This window comes from Gossypium hirsutum, chromosome A07, assembly GCF_007990345.1.
Source record: "Gossypium hirsutum isolate 1008001.06 chromosome A07, Gossypium_hirsutum_v2.1, whole genome shotgun sequence".
Taxonomy (NCBI): Eukaryota; Viridiplantae; Streptophyta; class Magnoliopsida; order Malvales; family Malvaceae; genus Gossypium; species Gossypium hirsutum.
This window is the reverse complement of record NC_053430.1, coordinates 80,585,355-80,607,615: the sequence shown is the minus strand read 5'-3', so window position 1 is coordinate 80,607,615 and position 22,261 is coordinate 80,585,355. Positions and strand designations below refer to the sequence as shown.

Here is a 22,261-nt window from a genome sequence, read left to right as displayed (position 1 = left end):
TAATTCTTTGTCATCCAGTACATACGCAAGGTATGCTTCGCACCCTTTTCTTACATATTTCTGGGCCAACATTGCTGATATTACAGCTGGCATCCCCTCCAAGTCCGTAGACTCAACTCGGATTACTTCGTTATTTGCGCACCTCAAATCAATAGTCTTGCTTTTGCAATTCACAACCGCATCATGCGCGGTCAACCAATCCAAACCAAGAATAACATCAAATTCATCAAACGGCAAAAGCATCAAGTCCGCCGGAAAACAGGAACCTCGAATTTCTAGGGGACATTTCTTACACACTTTGTCGACAAGCACGTAACGACCGAAGGGATTTGACACCCGAATTACAAACTCAGTAGACTCAATAGGTAAAGTCTTACTGGATGCTAAGGTTTCACATATGTAAGAATGAGTAGAACCGGGGTCAATCAAAGCAATTACATTAGTATCAAAGAGAGTAAAAGTACCGGTAATAACATCAGGCGAAGAAGCATCCTCGCGGGCACGTATAGCATAAGCTCTAGCAGGCGCACGAGCCTCGGATCTGGTCGTAGCATCTCTAGATCCTCTCTGACCACCACTAGCATTGCCCTCATTTCTAGATGGTCTACCTCGAGCAGTGGTAGCACCCGGTTTCCCACTCTGATTTACATTCTGTTCAGACAGCCTCGGGCAATCTTTAATGAAGTGGTCAACTGATCCACACTTGTAACAGGAGCGGTCATGGAATCTACAACTCCCCGAATGCCATTTACCGCAATATCGACATTTCGTTCTATCTCAACGTTCATTCTCAACACTGGCGACCAAAGTGCCTCGTGTACCCACAGGGGGTCGATCACGATCTCGTCTAAAAAGGCCCGAAGTGCCTCTAAACTGGCCCGCATCATCTCGAAATTTCTTCGATGCCTGTTGAAGAGACTTTCCCGAAGATCTTTTACGAAACTCTCCAGTTCCCACATCAACTTTTTGTTTTTCTTTTCTAAGCTCTTCGGCTTTACAAGCTCGCTCGACCAGTACTACGAACTCTCGTATTTCAAGAACGCCAACGAACATTTTTATATCTTCATTCAGCCCATCCTCGAAGCGTTTACACATGATAGCCTCGGACGAAACACATTCCCGAGCGTATCTACTAAGTCTAACAAATCTTCGCTCGTAATCAGTAACTGACATAGAACCTTGCTTAAGCTCAAGAAATTCCTTCCGTTTTTTATCGACAAATCTCTGACTGATATACTTTTTCCGAAACTCAGTTTGGAAAAACTCCCAAGTTACTTGCTCTCGGGGCACAACAGAAGTCAGAGTACTCCACCAATAGTAGGCAGAATCGCGTAGCAAGGAGATAGTACACTTTAGGCATTCATCGGGTGTACAAGATAGCTCATCGAGTACCCGGATAGTGTTGTCCAACCAAAATTCAGCTTGCTCGGCATCGTCGCTATCCGTAGCCTTAAATTCAGTAGCCCCATGTTTTCGGATTCTGTCAACTGGGGGCTTATTTGACCTTATTTGGTCAGTTACCGGAGGTATTGTAGGTGCGGGGGTGGTATTAGTTGGGAATGGAGGTTGTGGGACAGCCGTATTAGTTCGAATGTATTGGTTGAACCAATCATTCATCACGCTATAGAAAGCTTGTCTAGCTTCATCATTCGGGTTACTAGCATTAGGTTGAGAGTCCACCGGCGCTGTCCCTTGTGCGGGAGCAGGGGCTACACTCTCAAGATCATCAGCTACCTCTCGGTTGGGATCGAGATCCATTACTATAAATAAACACAATTACAATTGTTAGAAATCACCACACTATCAAGTAATCACATAAAATGGCATGTATAGCTAGACCCAACGCATTACGGTAGTCCTAGAATCGACTAAACCTGGCTCTGATACCAATCAAATGTAACACCCCGAACCCGAGACCGTCGCCGGAGTCGAACCCGAGGTGTTAACAGACTTCAAACCACTTATTAAAATTTTTCCAGACAAGCTGCCAATCTGCGTACTAGTCACTTTAAAAATCATATCTTGAGCTCTGGAACTCGAAATCCAATTCCGTGAATTTTCCCTGAAACTAGACTCATATGCCCTTCTACAAATTTTTTTCTAGAATTTTTTGCCAGGCCAATTAGTACAGTTTATTAGTCAAAGTCTCCCATGTTACTGGGGTCGACTACACTGACCTTTGCGCATTACGACCTGGATATCGCCCTGTACAGAGCTTCAATACTGATGCCGTTTGTTTCTATAGAAACTAGACTCAGAGAGGAATCCATACATATAAGGCATGACTTCTAATTATCTCTGGAAAATTTATGGTGAATTTTCAAAGTCGAAACAGGAGATCCAGAAACCGTTCTGGCCCTGTTTCACGAGAACTTTAATATCTCTTAATATAATGTTCATATGATTGTTTCGTTACTTTCATGTGAAAATAGATTCATCAAGGTTCGATTACATAATTTATTCACTATTTAATTCCATTCCTACAAACTTTTGTGATTTTTCAAATCCACACTACTGCTGCTGTCAGCATCTGTTTTCAAGGTAAACTTTACCTATTTCGTGGTTACCATGGACCAACTAGGGTTTTGTCATACATAGGTCCACATATGATCATATTTAGCCATTCCAATGGCTGATCATTTGCCCAACACTTCCATTCCAAACCATAGTCCTCATGAAACCATATATACATACATAAACACAAATGGTCTAATGCCATACTCCACTTCTGCAAGCCATTTTCGCATGGCTGTACACACATACATCACAAAAAGTGCTTAAAACAACAAGGGTAGTCCTATACATGCCATATCCAGAGTTCAACTAAAAGAGTACCAAAAGAGCTTTGATAGTGTGGATGACTTCGACTTCGATGATCCCGAATCCGATAGCTAACGAACAAAATCTATAAAACAGAGAGCCAAAGCAACGGGGTAAGCATTTTAAAGCTTAGTAAGTTTCAAGTAATGAAATCGGCTTTGACTAAAGTATTACATTCACATAGCTAAATGAATCACTTTATTAATTCATATTCTCATAATCATACTTACTTCACACTTCATCAACATATACACACACAAGGTATCAACCTATCTAAAAGCCGAAAGTTCGTTAGTCGATTGAACGAATACTATTTAAAACGAATCGACACATGCAAACATACCTTATCGTTTGGGTTTGTCGAGCGTATTAATTGAATTTATTACAGCACAAAACGCTCACATTCAAACCCAAGTTTCTTCGGAATTTAGCCGGACATAACCACAGCTCAATTGCCTTCGGGTCTTAACCCGGGTATAGCAACTCGTACGAATGCCTTCGGGTCTTAGCCCGGATATATCAACTTGCACAATTGCCTTCGGGTCTTAGCCTGGATATATCAACTCGCACAAATGCCTTCGGGTCTTAGCCCGGATATATCAACTAGCACAAATGCCTTCGGGTCTTAGCCCGGATATATCAACTCGCACAAATGCCTTCGGGTTTTAGCCCGGATATATCAACTCGCACAAATGCCTTCGGGTTTTAGCCCGGATATATCAACTCGCACAAATGCCTTCGGGTTTTAGCCCGGATATATCAACTCGCACAAATGCCTTCGGGTTTTAGCCCGGATATATCAATTGCTCATGCACACATATATCAATAATCTTAACACATCCATATCTTATTTTCGTTACTAAGGCTCAAACACAAATCATTTATTAAACCTTTCAAATTTCGGCTCAATAGCCACACACACAAAGAGCATGATTTCGATTGGCTTTATAACTTAATCTCTATGCACATTCGACTATCCGTCATAGTATGACTAATCATTTCAATATAATTCAAGTAGGGTCATTACTCGAAGACTTACCTCGGATGTGGTCGAGCGAGTTCGACAGCTATTCAATCACTTTTTCCTTTCCCTTATCCAACTGTGGTCCTCTAAGCTCTTGAGCTAATTCAAACAAATTTAACTCATTAAAGTCTCATTTTGCTAGCTTATGGCCGAATATGACAAGGAGTTTGATGGGTCATATGGCCACCTTTTAGCTCAAATACACAATGGTCATACGCATTTTTAATCACATCAAATGATTCAATACAATTCACTCGAACATCAAAAGAGAACCTCAAGGTACTTAGTCCATATACACATTAGACATTAGAGTCACATATGTACGAAATCACGAATCGAATTCGACATATTAGCTAATTTTCCCTTTAGCCGAATCTTCTAAGTCAAGATAAAGCCATCAACATGCTTACCTTTGGCCGAACATACACATCAACTTAGGTGCTCATTTATGTGGCCGAACACACACTTGTCTATGTTAAGGCCGATTGCGACACTCAATACATTCTACAAGTATGGACACTTGCATTGACTAAACACCATTTTTATTATTTTTACTCCAAAGCCGAATGCCTCTCAAGCCCTAAGCTCATGATCCTTTCATCATTAAGCAAGTGTTATAACACAACTAACATCCATTTTCAATTTGAACACCAACATAAAAATATTAAACATGAAAATCCATAGCCGAAACCTATACATGACATTACTCATTCCACCCATCGAAACAATATTTGTTCAAGACATCAAGCATTTTTATTTGGGTATTACATATATGAGCATTTAGAATTTATATTTTTAGCAAGATCAATTTCTTTCCTCAACACATTCTTCATCAAAACTTAAAGGAAATAATCAAATTCCTTCTTTAATAGCCATAGCCGAATGCTCCATCCATCCATCAAAGTTAAAAATTTAGCATGGTCTAAGTAAGAACCATGATAATTAACCTAAAACAAGCTAAAATTTCACAACTTTAACACAATATACTAACCTTATTAAGCATTCAAATGGCCGAAAGTTCTTTGCCCCTATTCCTTCCTTCAATTCGGCCAAGAAGACAAGGATGAAGCCTTTTTTTTTTCATTTGCTTTCTTTTTATTCTTTTCTTTTATTCATTAAATCCCACAACCCAATATCAATTTCACAAATATATTGCCCATCATCAACCCACCTTGGCCGGCCACTATAAGGAAATTGGGCAATTTGACATGCAAGTCCACCTTTGTGTTGACATGCACTAATAAGCCCTTTAAAATTAGCCTATCATATTTCACCATGTCTCATGTTGATCCCTATTTAATAATTCCTCATGCAATTGGCAAAATTAGGGAATGAAACTTCCACATATGCATGTACACACATAATAAACGTAGAATATAACAATTAATTATTTTCATAACTCGGTTTTGTGGTCCCGAAACCACTTCCCGACTAGGGTCAATTTTGGGCTGTCACACTTATTTATAGTCTAAGCTCGACTTACCTCTTCAGTGAATGGTCATGGTGGTTTGAGGAGTTTATACTCCTCATTCCTGCTATCAATCTTATCAAAATAAGGTTTTAAGCAGGTGTTGTTTACCTTAAAAGTGCCGAACTTGGGATGACTCACCTCCACCATACCGAATGGAAAAGTACTGAGTACTATTAAAAGGATTTCTTCATTCGGTGTGGTAGTGATAATGTGGGGATCTGCAGTATCTAATAAGACCTTATCACCAATCTTAAGTTGATTTGGAGAGGTATCGGGCTCATTTTGGCGTAGTTTCGGTTTGTCGAGTGTTCTTGGTTTGTGCTTCTGCCATTCATCGAGTTCCTCATTTTGTAGTCTTCGATCTACATGAACAGGCCCTCTACTATTACTTGAGAACGACTCATGTGCTTCTTTCAGACTCATTTTCTACAAAGTAGGTTGCACCATATTGTTAGGTTTAGTAGAATGGTTTAAATGATCACCTTCAATTCCTGATGTGTTGACAGAATTTCAAGCTTGAAGGGTGATTGTTTCGTCTCCCACCCAGAGTGTAAGTTCACTTGTGCCAACATCAATGATGGTTTTAGCAGTTGCTAAAAAGGGCCTTCCTAGAATTAAGGGAGTGTTGCTATCCTCTTCTATGTCTAGAACAACAAAGTCAACGAGAAATATAAATTTATCGATTTTAACTAGCACATCTTCAATAATACCCCTAGGAAATCTTATAGTTTTATTTTCTATTTGAATGCTCATCCTAGTCTGTTTGGGTTTCTCGAGACCTAGTTCCTTAAACATTTTGTAAGGCATGACGTTGATACTAGCCCCTAGATCAGCCAATGCATAATTAACGTTTAAACTACCAATTAAGCAAGGAATAGTAAAACTCCCTAGATCTTTTAGTTTGTTGGGTAGTTTATTTTGGAGAATGGCTGAGCAAACTGCGTTCAGCTCCACATGTGACACCTTGTCCAACTTTCGCTTATTTTCTAAAAGCTCTTTTAAAAATTTCATTGCGTTTGGCATCTGCGATAGAGCTTCAATAAACAGTAAGTTAATATGCAATTTTTTTAAGAGTTTAAGGAATTTACCAAATTGTTCATCTGAGCGGTCTTTACTTGTCACATTGGGGTATGGCACATGATGTTTATATTTGAAAGCCACTGGTTTGTTTTTATTATAATCTACCTCATGTTGACCTTTGCTTACCACAGTTTCTTGCCTCGGTTCTGGTCCAGGCTCAACGGCTCCTTCGTTATCTTGAATATTAATTGTGTTGAGCTGTTCCCTTGGGTTGGGTTCAATATTACTTGGCAAGCTACCTTGTGGTCGTTCGGAGATTAGTTTGGACAGCTGGCCTATCTGAGTTTCGATCCCTTGGATCGACGCTTGTTTATTTTTAAGTGTTGTCTCAGTGTTCAGGAAACGAGTTTCCGACACTGAAATAAACTTTGAGAGCATCTCTTCAAGGTTTGGATTCTTTTCCTATTGGTAGGGTGGTTGTTGGTAGCTCGGAGGATGTTGTGGTCTTTGATTTCCTTGACCGCCCCACGAGAAATTTGGGTGGTTCCTCCAACCTACATTATAAGTGTTACTATATGGATTGTTTTGAGGTCAAGGATTATTACCTATGTAATTTAATTGCTCGTTATCCATGTTGTGGCCATAAGGTTGGTATTCCGAATGGTTTGTTCCACCGCTACTTGCTTCGCACTGCATTACTGGGTGAACCTATGAAGAATTAAGAAAACCATCAATCTTTTTATTTAAGAGTTCTACCTGATTAGCGAGCATGGTGACCAAATCGACATTATAAACACCGGCTATTTTCGTTGGCTTTGTCCTCATGACTTGCCACTGATAATTATTCAGTGACATCTCCTCTATAAACTCATAGGCATCTTCCGGTGTTTTATTGTTGATGGTTCTACCCGCCGCTGCCTCAACCATTTGCCGAGTCGAAGGGTTCAGACCATTGTGAAATGTTTGTACTTGGAGCCAAAGCGGTAACCCATGGTGAGGGCACCTTCTCAAAAGGTCCTTACATCTCTCCCATGCATCGTAGAGTGTTTCTAAATCCATCTGTACAAAAGAAGAGATATCTTTATGTAATTTAGCCATTTTAGCCGGCGGAAAATATTTTAGTAAAACTTTTTTGGTCATTTGTTCCCAAGTAGTAATTGATCCTCATGGTAACAAGTTCAACCACTGTTTAGCTTTGCTCCTCAATGAAAAGGGAAACAATCGAAGATGAATGGCATCATCAGAAACGCCATTGATTTTAAATGTATCGTAGAATTCCAGAAAGTTTGCTAAGTGAGTGTTGGGATCTTCATCCTTCAAACTATCAAACTGAACAAATTGCTGTATCATCTAAATAGTGTTAGGTTTAAATTCAAAAGTATTTGTAGCTACAGCAGGTCTAACTATACTAGATTCAGTTCCTGTTAAAGAAGGTTTAGCATAATCATACATAGTGCGTGGAGCAGGATTTTGATTAGCCGCAGTTGCAGGAGGTAGCTGATTGCCTTGGTTTTCAGCTATCTCTTCAGTTGGGGGTTGAGTATCGTCTTCTTGCTTGTTCTCCGTGTATCTTAAGCTGTGCCTTATTTCTCTTTGGTTTCTACGGGCTGTACGATTGATTTCTTCATCAAAAAGTAATGGTCCCGAAGGGTTTCTTCTAGTCATAAACTATAAAAACCTGCCAAGAGAAAGAAAGAGTACGTTAATAAATAATAATAATAAAATTAAATTAAATTGCAAGAATAAATAAATGGCTAAAGTAATAAAAATTGAGCATTCCTAATACCTTAGTTCCCCAGCAACGACGCCAAAAACTTGATCGCCTTATTTCATGATAGGTTTTAAATATTTATAATTACTCGTTCTTGAACTAACTATTATCGCGATGTAGGCAAGTGTACCTATCGAACAGTAGTATACTTTTAGCAAGACCAGATTGTCGAGCCCAAAGGAACTAAAAGTACTAGTAATAACTGTCTTTTTATTATCTAGCCTAAGAATAAAGAGGTTTTTGTTTTAACTAACTAATTATCTAAACTAAGAACTCACAGAGAATAGAATTGGAGAATTGCTTTTGGGGAAAATCGATTGACTTAAGACAATACCTAAGGAAAAATCCACATAGACTTTACTTTTTATTCTGGCTCCGAATCCGACGATTTATTCATTCAACTTGTTCCGTACAGATCCCTAAGTTATGTTATTATCCCTATTCAAGACTAATAACGTCTAATCCCTAGATTGAATAGTTGAGACTTTTCTCTAATTAACACTATAGGGTTGCATTAACTCAATCTATGGATCCCCTTATTAGGTTTCACCCTAATCCGGAAAAATCTTGTCACCCTATGTCTAGGCGCGCAATCAACTCCACTTAATTATGACAAATGTACTCTTAAACAGGGTCTATTCCTCCTCTGAATAAGAGCATGTCTTGAATCAGTATCCTGGGATATCAAAACAAGAATTAAGAACAAGTTAAATATTTATTATACGATTCAGAAAATAAAAACAAGATGCGTCTTAGATTTCATTCCCTTTAGGTATTTAGGGGCTTTAGTTAATAACTAAATAAGAAAACATCTCAGAATGATAAAGAATACAAAACATAAAGAAAACCCAAAACTCCTGAAGGGAAATTGAGGAGAGATCTTCAATCTTGATGATGAATCCGGCTTCCGAGATGGATCAATCGACTTCCTTGGAGTAATTCCTTACTCCCCCTTCTCCATCTCCCATTTCCTCCTCCTTTAGGGTGTATTTATAAGCTTTGGAATGCCTAAAAGCCCTCAAAATTGGCCTTTTCCGAATTGGACTCAACTTGGGCTCGGTAGGGACACGCCCGTGGCACACGCCCGTTTTCAATTACTTCAGGCCGTGTTTGAGCCTGCCAAATTGACACGACCGTATGGTCTGCCCGTGTGAGGAGGTCCAGGCCGTGTTGATTTCGTACTTTGGCCTATTTTCTCCATTTTTGGCCCGTTTCTCATTCCTTTCGCTCTCTTATGCTCTCCTAAGTATAAAATATGAAATTAAAGAATTAGGAGCATCAAATTCACCAATTCTAATGAGAAATCATCCATAAAATGCATTAAACATGGGGTAAAAATATGTATAATTTACAGTTTAAAAATATGTATAATTTACGTTTTATCAACCACGTTGGCCTTTCTAGGGTGATACTCTATACTGCAGTCGTAATACTTAAGCAGTTCAACCCATCGTCGCTGCCTAAGATTCAACTCCTTCTGAGTAAGGAGATACTTAAGGCTCTTGTGATCAGTGTAGATGGTACACTTCTCACCGTATAGATAATGCCTTCAGATCTTTAATGCAAAGACAACTGCAGCCAACTCCAAATCATGCATTGTATAATTAGGTTGTGAGTCTTGAGCTGACGAGATGCATAAGAAACTACGTTACCGTCTTGCATCAGAACGTATCCCAAACCCACATGTGACGCGTCGTTGTACACTACGAAGTCCTTACCAGGCTCAGGCTGTACCAGAACTGGAGCCTGGGTTAACACGGTTTTGAGCTTCTCAAAGCTCTCTTGCTGTACATCAGTCCAAACAAAGGCAACTCCCTTACACATTAACTTAGTCAATGGTGCTGCGATCAAAGAGAACCTTTCTACGAAGCATCGATAATATCCTACCAGCCCCAGAAAACTACGAATCCCAAACACATTCTTCGGCTGTTTCCAATCCAACACAGGCTCAATCTTATGAGGATCAACACAAACCGCCACAGCAAACACCACATGTCTCAAAAAAGTTACTTCTTGAAGCCAAAACTCACACTTAGAGAACTTCGCATAGAGTTGTTTCTTATGAAGGATTTGCAAAACAACCTTGAGATGCTCTTCATGCTCGTCTTCAGACTTAGAGTATATCAAGATGTCATCGATGAACACCACCACGAACCGGTCTAAGTATGGCTGAAACACACGGTTCATCAAGTCTATAAACTTCGCTAGTGCATTTGTCAACCCAAAAGGCATAACTAATAACTCGTAATACCCATAATGAGGCCTAAATGCCATCTTATACACATCGGCCTCCTTGACCCTTAACTGATGATAACCTGATTGTAGATCGATCTTTGAGAACACTGATGCCCCTCTAAACTGGTCAAACAAGTCGTCAATTCTCGGAAGTGGGTATTTATTCTTGATCGTCAACCTATTCAACTGACGGTAGTCGATACATATCCTCATCGTACCGTCCTTCTCCTTTACGAATAAAACTCGTGCTCCCCATGGAGACACACTAGGACAAATAAACCTACGATCCAACAGTTCCTGAATTTGAGCCTTAAGTTCTGTCAGCTCCTTTGGCACCATTTGATATGGGGCGATAGACACCCGAGCTGTACCAGGAATCAACTTGATTCCAAATTCTACCTCGTGGCTCGGAGGAAATCCTGGTAACTCCTCTAGAAAAACATCTGGAAAGTCCCTTACAGTACAGATGTCCCTAACTGAAGAGTCCACAGAATCAAAAACACTGATGTAGGCTAAAAACACCTCACATCCTTTCCTCACCAGCTTCTCTACCACTAACGCAGATATCATATTAGACAAATAATTCCATCATTCCCCAATCAAAACTATCTCGCTATCCTCATTGGTCCTCAAAACAACCCTCTTTTCAGCACAATCCAGACTTACATGATGCTTCATCAACCAGTCCATGCCCAGAATTAGGTCAAACTCCCCAAACAGAAGTTCCACCAGATCAGCCAAAAATATCGTCCCTTGGACTTCCAACGGAACATCTCTAAATAATTTATTAACCCTAATAGACTGCCCCAACGGACTCACCACCGAAATCTCATTAGAAGTGCTCTCATGCGGAATTCCCAAAGTCTCAGACATAGAACATGCGACATAGGAATGTGCAGAGCCTATGTCTATCAATGCAACATAAGGTACATCAAGAATTAAAAACATACCTGTGATGACGTCCGGAGTATCTCCACCCTTACGACGACGTATCTCATAGACAAGTACAGGCTGCCTCACCTCAGTCGGCCCAGCAGCTCTGCCTGGTGCTCTCTGGCCTCGACCCATACCGTTACCACCCCTAGCCTGTCCTCGACCCCTAGGTGGCTGTTATACCCCTCTTGGTGGCTGTGCAGTCTCAGCAACCGGAGCTTGCATCTGATTACCCCTCAGTGGACAATCCTTAACTCGATGCTCAGTCGACCCACACCTTAAACAAGCCTTAGTAGCTTTCCAACACTGCCCAGATGGCGTCTATTACAAAGCAAACAGATCGCCACCCCAGTAAGTGCAGTAGTAGGCCCAACTCTTGTGGGCCTATCAGATCTAGCTTTTTTCCTAGGCCTCACCCCAGCATTCGAAGGCTCTGCATCCCTCTTAGCCTTCCCTCGATCACGATTCTAGTGCTCAGCGCGATTAACCTCTTCGACTATCTTAGCCTTCTCGACCAAGGCAGAGAAATCCCGCTCCCTCTGTAGAGCTATCAGAACCCACAGATTATCATGGAGACTATCCTCAAATCGGACACAGCGCTCATACTCGGTCGCCACCATGCCTCTCGTATAACGGCTCAATCTAATGAACTCAGCCTCGTACTCAGCCACTGAACGGTCACCCTGATTGAGATTTAGGAACTCACGTTGCCTAGCATCAGTGTAGCTAGCTCCTATGTACTTACTCTGATAAGTGGTCTTAAAAAGATCCCAAGTCAGTCGGTGGGCTGAGTGCCCTCTTTAACGGTCAGCCACCACTGATCGCCTCATCTCACAGCAATGACACAGCCCTCTTGAGCTTCTGCTCATTAGAAAAGTCCAAATCGTCTATGATACGCTTTGTGGCCTCCATCTAGTACTGGGCCACACTCGAAAAAACTCCAGTGATGCCCTTAAATATCTTAGCCCTATTCGACCGGAGTCATTCCCTAACTGACCCACAGCCTCCAAAGCTAGTATTAGTCCCAACAGCCCTCTCCAAAATTTGCAGCATGGCCTGGGACAGTGCGTCATCCCCGACTGCATGGTCTTGAAACTCAGCAACAGTCTCAATAACAGGTGGCACCGGCGTCTCGCTAGTGTCTGGATTAGGGATCGTATCAAATGCGAAGGACTCAGCTTCAATCTCTCTACGGCCTCTACTTCGGCCTCTAGTACCCCGTCCACGAGTACCACGTACGCTCATCGTAACTATCGACTTAATCTGTATTTGGTATTTTTATGCACATCAGTTTACAGTTCAATAATTATTAGCAAATATTTTATGCAATATAGTTATAGAGTTTCAGAGTCAGTTATCGCGAGAAGCAGTCTCACTACAGTTTCAGTCCATACTACCTATAGTGTTTCAGTAAAGTACCACCTACAGTAGTCCTATAACACACACAGTATTTCAGGCAGATTCAAACAACATTTCAGGATGAACATGCTGTCAGACAGTACATATCAGAATTTCAAAGAACTTACAGGATCAGTGCTGAAGGCTCGGTGTACTACATACTTGTTATCAAAATTATTTCAAATCATTTTAACACCATTTTTTTTGTTTTTTTAAACCCAAATCTACAGCCGAGTTTTGCAACCTGACTCTAATACCACTAAATGTAACATCCCAAACCCGGCCTAGACATTATGGCCGAATCTAGCGAAGTCACATGAGAATGTATTTAAAATCATGTTTACCCAAAAACCATTCCAGTTACCACCTTTTACTTAACTCAAAAAACATATATTGATTAATTATTTTGACAACATTTCTTGGTTCGCGAAAGCTTAAGAACAAATAAAGTTGCAGTTCCAAAATCCATAAACAGTATTTCAAAATTCTGAACTTAAACTAAATAGTCTGAAACCAGAAATTACATAATTACTCCCAACTATAGCAATTAAAATAATAAAAACATTAAAAACCTTTAAAACCAAAGTGTAGGTAACAGTGTTCACCGTCGAGTCCTTCTGCTGCATCGATCCAACTACTACTGGGGATTACCTGACAGACAAACAAAATAAGGGGTGAGTTTTCGCAAACTCAGTGTGTACATCCCCTCAGTAAATCATGCATGTAAACGGATAGCAGTCCAACAGTCATAATCGAGCCTGAGCTCTTAACAGGAACAGTGTAAGCCTTAGCCCACTCAAAACAGTATTAGATACATTCGGGCCTTAGCCCATACAGACATACATGCATATCAATCAGAGCAGTAATGCCCACTAACCCTACACATTATCTCCGTCCAACCCAACACACCATGTACGGATAAAATCGACCCACCCAGCCCTACACACTAAGTATGGGGATAAAATCAACCCATCCAACCCTACATGCCAAAAGGTACCATATACAGCACGTATCAGATATATGCAGTATAGCTGCCAGATGACAGGCTAATAGCCTTTCAGTGTTCTTTCTCTTCAACAACATACCCAACCCAATGCAATGCAACATAAATAATAAGGCATGCTCATGTGCAGATATCAAATCATAACATCATCATCAAATCAGAACAGATACACATGTTTTAATTATCATGCTTTTACATACATATTAGTATCAGATCAGAGTATAGGGGACTTGGACGACTTGGACGACCTGTGCAACCTTGCAGAACATTTCAAACAAATCAGGCTCACACACTCGTGTGCCCTGCCCGTATGGGCCCATACACCCGTGTGGCTCACACAGCCCAAATTGGCCTTGCCCGTATGGATCACATGGCCTGGCCCAAGATCCCACACGTCCGTGTGGCCCACACAGCCCAATTGGTCAAGCTCGTGCCTATCACACGACATCGTCAGCCTCACACGGTCGTGGGTCGTGCTCGTGTGGCGCGCGCACGACCTACTTCGTCGACCACATGGCAAAAATAGGGATCAAATTAGAGGATTTCAACAATAATAGGTTATGGGTTAATATTGAGGGTAAATCAATTAATGGCTTGTTAGGCTCAAAAGGGGTTCACTAAGGGTTAATTATGGAGGTAGGCTTTTGCGGGGTGAGTGGGTTAAACCTAAGTGCCTTTATTATCTTGACATATCAAATCAAATGGTGTGGTCTTGACATGCATAATCCAGCAAGTTCTAGAATAACAAATCAAAACTGAAGCACTCATAATGAAAGTGAACATGGAAGGAATAAAATATGCTCTAAAGGCTCAAGGTCTCACAAAAATTATGGCTTTTTGATGTTCAAACTTGTGAATTTCAACTCAAGATAATACCTAAACTTAGGGAAACAACCTAAAAGTTTTTAATTCTTCAAAAATCAACTTATCATGCTTGATTCCATAATATCTTAAAGTTTAAACAATCAATGCATAAATATCTATGTTTTAATTCAAGACATATCAATAAAAATTATAAATTAATCAAAATTCATTCTAATAGTGATATGAGTGATTCACGTGAGAATAAGACAAAATTTAGGGATTTCTAATGATGATATAAAAGACCCCCCACACTTAAGATGTACATTGCCCTCAATGTACAAAGATAGATATATTGAAAAAGATAGATTTATAATCATAAGATAGGGAGAGAAGTGAAACTTCCTAAATGATGAATGAACTCCTTGAATTGGAGTTATAAAGAATAATCGGCCAAAGCAACGATGAGGGTAGAGGAGGATACTCTGGTGGTAGTAGAGGTTCATTAGTCCATAAGTCCTCTACCATTGGAGTTTTTAGTTCCTATTTGATGATGAGCTTTGGAGCTCTTTATGACTGTGATAAAAATCGGGAACTCTTTAGGAAATATAATGGAGCATAATTACTAGTAATGAAATAACCGAAAATAAAAATTTTAAAAACTCAAGATAAAATAGTATTTAAAAGGAAATAAAAAGTAATTTGAAAATATAAAGATAAAAATAAAATAAATAATAGGTGTTTATAGAGAAATTGGGGCACACGGCCGTGCCTTCATTTCAGCCCATGCATTTCGTGGTTTTTAAAATTGGGCGCATTGGTGTACACGGCCATGTTGCACAGCCGTGTCAATCTTTGTTCGCTTCTCCCACATCCGTGTATGCAGGCACACGCTCGTGTTATTTTGACAGGATCGACCACGGTCGGTGGGCACGGTCGTGTCGCTTGCCCGTGTTAATTTGGCAAGATTGTCCACGGCCATGTTGCATGGCCATGGCAGCTTTATCGAATCCCGTGTTGGGGAAATGTTTTTGCTGTGTTTTCACACGATCGTATCGCATGGCTGTGTTGAATCCCGTGGTCTATGCACAGCCTACGGCACGCTCGTGTGCCTGGCCGTGTGGTTCTAAAAATCCTGTATTTAGTGACTCAATTAGTGAATTAAATGTTAAAGACTAAAATTTAAAGAAGTTAACACCGTTAGTGCTCGGGGTGCCTTTCGAGAAGCGTTTGTTTATAGTTTAAGCTCGACTCTACCTTGTGGGTATCTTTAGGTAACTTCGTGGAGCCGTAGCTCCTCTTTATCGTCTTTGAAATTCTTACCGTTATACATTTTGAGACGATGTCCATTTACGTTAAAAGTGCCTTGTGATGGATGACTTACCTCTACTGTGCCATATGGAAACACAGTTTGAACTACGAAAGGACCTGACCATCGTGATTTAAGCTTTCCAGGAAATAATTTGAGCCTCGAGTTATATAATAGGACAAGATCTCCAACTTCAAATTGCCTTCGTTGCTTCAAACAGGCATCGTGGCGGCGCTTCGTCGCTTCCTTGTATAGGCATGAATTTTCATATACATTGGCTCGCCACTCATCTAACTCGTTCAAGTGCATCAACCTATTTTCACCTGCAAGTTTGGGGTCAAGGTTTAGAAATTTTATAGCCTAGAATGCCTTGTGTTCCAACTCAAATGGTAGGTGACAACTTTTCCCATAAACAAGTCTGTAAAGTGATAGTCCTATGGGAGTTCTAAAAGTAGTTGTATAAGCCCATAAAGCATCATCTACTTTCATCGCCCAATCCTTCCTGTTTAATTCTACTGTCTTTTCTAGGATACGTTTAAGCTCTCGGTTCGCTACTTTGACTTGGCCACTAGTTTGAGGGTGATAAGGGGTAGCTGTTCTTTGATGAACTCCATATTTCTTGAGGGTCTTGTCAAATTGAGAGTTACAAAAATGAGTACCCCAATCACTAATAATTGCTCTGGGTGTACCAAATCGAGAGAAAAGTTTCTTAAGGAATCGTACTACTACTCTAGCATCATTAGTAGGTAAAGCTTGGGCTTCAACCCATTTGGACATATAATCAACAGCTACTAAGATGTATTTATTCCCGAATGAACTAGGGAATGGGCCCATGAAGTCGATACCCTAAATGTCAAATATCTCACATGAGAGCATAGATGTCTGAGGCATTTCATCACGTTTAGATATATTACTTGTCCTTTGACATTTGTCACAAGAAGTAACATACCTGTTGGCGTCTTTGAATAGAATGGGCCAATAAAAACCTGATTCGAGGACTTTATGTGCGGTCTTATTTCCACCATAATGTCCTCCAGTCTGTCCTGAGTGACAATGTTCCAAGATTTTCAATGCTTCTGTCCTTGTAACGCAACTCCTAATGATTTGATCTGCACATTTACGAAAAAGAAAAGGGTCTTCCCAGAAGTAGTTTTTCACATCAGTGAAGAATCGCTTCTTTTGCTGATGTTTCAACCCTTTTGGGATAATGTTAGCGGCTAAAATATTTGCAATACTTGCAAACCAAGATACCTCAAAATCAGATATAGCAAAAATTATTCTTCAGGGAATGAACCAGTTATTTCAATGTCAACTAGTTCTTTGGTACTTGCGTTTTCAAGCCTGGAGAGATGGTCAGCCGCAAGATTTTCAGCTCCTTTCTTATCCTTAATCTCCAAGTCAAATTCCTGCAATAATAAGATCCATTGAATGAGTCGAGGTTTTGCATCTGTTTTAGTCAAAAGGTGGCGAAGAGCGGAATGGTCAGTATAAACGAAAACTTTAGACAATATTAAATATGGCCTAAATTTATCGAATGCAAAAACCAAAGCTAGGAACTCTTTCTCCATGGTGGTGTAGTTTTCTTGCGCGACTGTCAAAGTCCTATTTGCATAATAGATAGGTTGAAAATGTTTATCTCTTCACTATCCCAAAACTGTACCTACTGCAAAATCACTCGCATCGCACATTAGTTCAAAAGGTGAATTCCAATCAGGTACAATTATAATTGGAGCTTTAGTCAGTTTATCCTTTAAAGTATTAAATGCTTGTAAACACTCCTGATTGAAATTAAAAGGCACACATTTTTCTAGTAATCTAGTCAAAGGCATAGCTATTTTAGAAAAGTCTTTAATAAATCTTCTATAAAACTCAGCATGTCCTAGGAAGCTTCTAATAGCCTTAACCGAATTAGGGGGAGGTAGTTTTTCAATGGTTTCAATTTTAGATTTATCAACCTCAATCCCTCTACTAGAAATTTTATGTCCTAACACAATACCTTCTTTAATCATAAAGTGAAAATTTTCCCAGTTAAGCACAAGGTTTGTTTCCTCACATCTTATTAACACCCGTTTTAAATTTTTTAGGAAAAGATCGAAAGAGTTACCGAAAACCAAAAAATCATCCATAAATACCTCCATGACATCTTCTACGAGTTCGTCAAAAATGGCCATCATGAGGCGCTGAAAAGTAGCAGGAGCATTACATAATCCAAAAGGCATTCTACGATAAGCAAACGTACCGTATGGACATGTAAATGTCGTATTTTCTTGATCTTCAGGAGCTATTGGGATTTAGAAATAGCCAAAGAGTCAGTCTAAAAAGTAGTAGTACATGTGTCCTGACAATCTTTCCAACATTTGGTCAATGAATGGAAGGGGAAAGTGGTCCTTTCTCGTGGCATCATTTAGCTTCCTATAATCAATGGACACTCTCCAACCTGTAACTGTCCTTGTTGGTATTAATTCATTCTTTTCATTCACTACAACTGTAACACCCCAAACTCAGCCTAGACGCTATGACCGGATCTGATGCGCCACATCGAAGCGTTCAAAACATGGCGTATTACTTAGTTTGGAAAAACTTAGTTGGTGTTGTAAAAGACACTTTTAAAAGTAGGTTAAAGTGAATGGAAGCTGTGCACCAGGTAGGAAACCAGGAAAGAGAGGAGGTGAGTCCGTCGGACTGCTTAAGTACCAAGCTCCCTTCGGATCCAATCCTAGACATGCACACCGCCATTGCCACACTCTAACATCTCGTATAATTTTGAGAAAACCATTTGGTTATGACCATCTTAAGAAAAGGTTGAAAACGTTTGCTTAGCGGAAGGCTTACTTGTATTCGTGTTATTTTGAAATCACTTAGTGTTTTTGAAAACGCGTCCTAGAGCTAATCTATTTTGTTAGTTATCATAGATCAGTTTTATCATAATAGAATTAAATAATAAAGAAACAACCCAAACCATAAAAATAATTAACGGCCTTATTACAAAAAAAAACCCATGACCATAAACGAAAAATATGGAAAATCTAGTTCACCAGAAGAAAATGAATTTGCAGAAAACGTGTGGCCACTCCGAATCCCGCCCAGCTCCAAGTCCGCCACTAGGGCTCACCTGCAAGGATGGAAGAAAAAGGGGTGAGTTTGGGAAAACTCAGTGTATACAGAAACCCATCCAAAGCCCAAATCAGCTCGAGCCCATTGGGCCTAAGCCCTATTCAGATAACAGTACACAGTCGACCGAAGCCCTTTTCAGAATACAGTAGCAAGGCCTTAGCCCCTTTTTACATAACAGTGTGGCCCATAGGCCCAGTTCAGTAACATAGGTAACAATAGTAGTAATCCATGCAAACCCATCTGGGGAGACTACTCAACCCACCAACCGCTACACTGCACCCGTACCAGCCCTACACTCCATGTAGGGAATATCTCAACCCACCCAGCCCTACACTCCACAGTTGCAGCAACGCTGCTCAAATATCAGTAAGTTGAGGTAAAGCCTCTAGTACGTGGATGAACCACCTTCAATACTTCCTCCATCAATACCCCAATCCCATGCAACAGATATTAATAAAAGTATATCATGTAAAATACAGTATTAATCAATCATGCAGTTTAGCCAATTTAAACCCTAGGGGTATATTGGTAATTTTGCTCTTTAGGGGTAATTTTCGTAACTTAGCAACTACACAAGCTACTTCAGTAATTTTCAATAGTTTTATGCAGTTTGGTTCCACCATCTAACTAACAGGCTAATTTGCCCATCTCTTACCCATATTGGTCCGTAAGCCCATTGGGCCCAGTTTTGGCCCATCGAGACCCTTTTTTCGAAGTACGTTAAAATGTCACACAAACTTACTTACCACCTTGCGGTGCTAGATCAAACAATTACTCTATGTCTCGAGAGCATTCGCATACTCACAAGCCCATGAAATGCCGAAATTTCAGTATTTCGGCTTTTGCCGAATTGAACTAAGAAAGGGTGTTCGGTACACACCTGTTTCGCGACGACTGCTACTGAGATCCCTTTCGATGTCCTACAATAGATTAGCATAGTTCTTATTTACAACCATAATCACTAAACCCCAAAACTTACTCATCCATGCTCAAACCATGTCCCTAAAAGCCTTTGAAACCTTACCTTTTTGCGAAAATCGATAGCTAGCTCCGAATCCGATTGCTCCAACAACCCACACCTTCAATCCAACACTTAAGAAGACACTAATCATTGACAGAAAACGTCAGTTAAAAACCCTCAGAGCCACATGCCCAAATCGACAGCCTCCCTAGATTTTAGGGACTTCGGCTTTTCCTAACTTTGTAAAATAGGACCAGATCTGAGATGATGAACACTTACCCTTACTCCTTTTTGATCTCCACGCAATCTGGTGCAGATTTATCTTTCAAACGACAGTAGAACTCGACTCCCGGAGTTTTGAAGTTTCGGCTATAAGCCCCCAAATCTATGGTTTTTCGGCTTTTGGGTGATAAAGGAGATGACAATATGAAACTATAACCTGGATGTAGAATTGCCGACAAGTCTCTAGAGTTTAGAAAGAATAATCGTTGATTAATGGAAACACAATGTTAAAGGGTTTGGCTTTGAAGAAATCGGTAGCAGTAATGTGTGTTCAAATTTCGGCTTTTATGGATTCGGCAAAAGTATTGATGAACAGCAGAATTGATGAATGGTTTTGAAGAAGAAAAATAGAAAAAGAAGAATAGGGGAAGTGGTAGTTTCGGCTAGAGAGGAAAAAGAGAGAAAAGAAAAACCTTGTGATGTCAGAGCAGAAGAGAACGACACCACCCAATACCCTAGGTGCCGAAATACTAACCTCAAACCCCCTACCGATTTTTCCCTCTTCAATTCCCAAAATTTGGCCAACTCCTAGCCTCTCTCCCAATCCCTTAAATCTCTCCCCTTATCCCTCCTTAATCCAAGCGTTTGAACTGATTCAAACTCTCCTCTAGCAGAATCCACCTGGACTCCAACACTTACCCCTCCAGCACTTAAAAATAAATGCATCTATTTGTCAACACAGGGAATCGATCCCATGCCTTCCCTAATGCTCCACACGCCACCTTTTTAGGAGCCTAGTGGCGTCACCCTTGCCACTTTACTAAGGCTCTTTTTGTGATGCAATTTACCCATAACTCTATACAAGGACCACCTAGCCAGAACCCCTAACTCCTAAGTCCAAAATTCAAAAATTCAACCGGGTTTTGGCCAACACATGGGCCTTCTACAAGCCCATTTACCTACTCAAAATATTAATTTCACATCCAAATACAAAATTTTTAAAATCTTTACAAAATATTGAAAACCGCGAATAAATCCGAAAATCAGGATGTTACAACAACAGTCATGCCTCTTTTCTTAGGAACAACCTACACTGGACTCACCCAAGAACTGTCAAAAATAGGATAAATAATTCCAGCATCTAGGAGTTTAATTACCTCAGCTTTAACAACTTCCTTCATGTTGGGGTTCAGTCGTCTTTGGGTTTGAACGTATGGTTTATATTCATCTTCCATTAAAATTTTGTAGGTGCAAAAAGAAGGGTTGATCCCTTTAATGTCAGAAATTTTCCAAGCTATGGCCCTTTTATGCTCTCTTAATACTTGGAGTAATCCCTCTTTCTCCTTGGGTTGCAAGTTGGATGCAATAATTACCGGTAATGTGGAATTATTTCCAATGAATGCATATTCCAAGTGAGTCAGCAATTGTTTAAGTTCCAATTTGAGAGGCTCGTCAATAGAGGGTTTTTACTTAAGTTCATCTTTTACCTTAATTCCCTCATATTCTGCTAGTTTTGGGGAGGTTTCATTGGAGTTTAGTTCGGTTCCTATTTCAGAATCATCATCCATCCCCTCTCCTTGGGCGAGACATAGTCCCATCGTGCCCTTGTGTATAATTTCCTGAAAATAATCTTGAGTAGCATGATCAATAGAGTCGATAAAATAACGTGAGTCATCCTTTTGTCTAAAAAATCTCATGGCATCATAAATTTTAAAAATAATCTCTTCATCACCTACTCTAAGTAACAATTTACCATCACCCACATCAATTACAGCCCTAGCAGTGGCTAAAAATGGCCGACCTAAGATTAAAGGCACCTCAACATCTTCATCCATGTCAAGCACAACGAAATCAACAGGGAATATAAATTTATCTACTTTTACAAGTACGTCCTCTATAATTCCCATAGGATATTTAACAGATCTATCAGCTAATTGAATACTCATCTTAGTGGGTTTAGGTTCCCCTAGACCAAGTTGTTTAAACATTTTATATGGCATCAAATTAATGTTGGTGCCTAAATCAGCTAGTGCTTTATCAATATTAAAACTACCAATTAAGAAGGGAATAGTAAAAATTCCTGGATCTTTCAGTTTGGTTGGCAGTTTATTTTGCAGTATGGCTAAGCACTCCTCATTAAGTTCCACTGTAGATAAGTCTTCAAACTTCTTTTTGTTTT

At 40.0% G+C, this 22,261-nt stretch overlaps 1 non-coding gene across 1 annotated transcript; it reads left to right on the top strand.

The window, feature by feature from the left end:
- Positions 1 to 7,320: 7,320 nt before the first annotated feature.
- Positions 7,321 to 7,426, top strand: LOC121204151 (small nucleolar RNA R71). The gene has a single exon (XR_005899079.1). It is a non-coding gene; the product is annotated as a small nucleolar RNA R71 (small nucleolar RNA).
- The last annotated feature ends 14,835 nt before the right edge of the window (positions 7,427 to 22,261 follow it).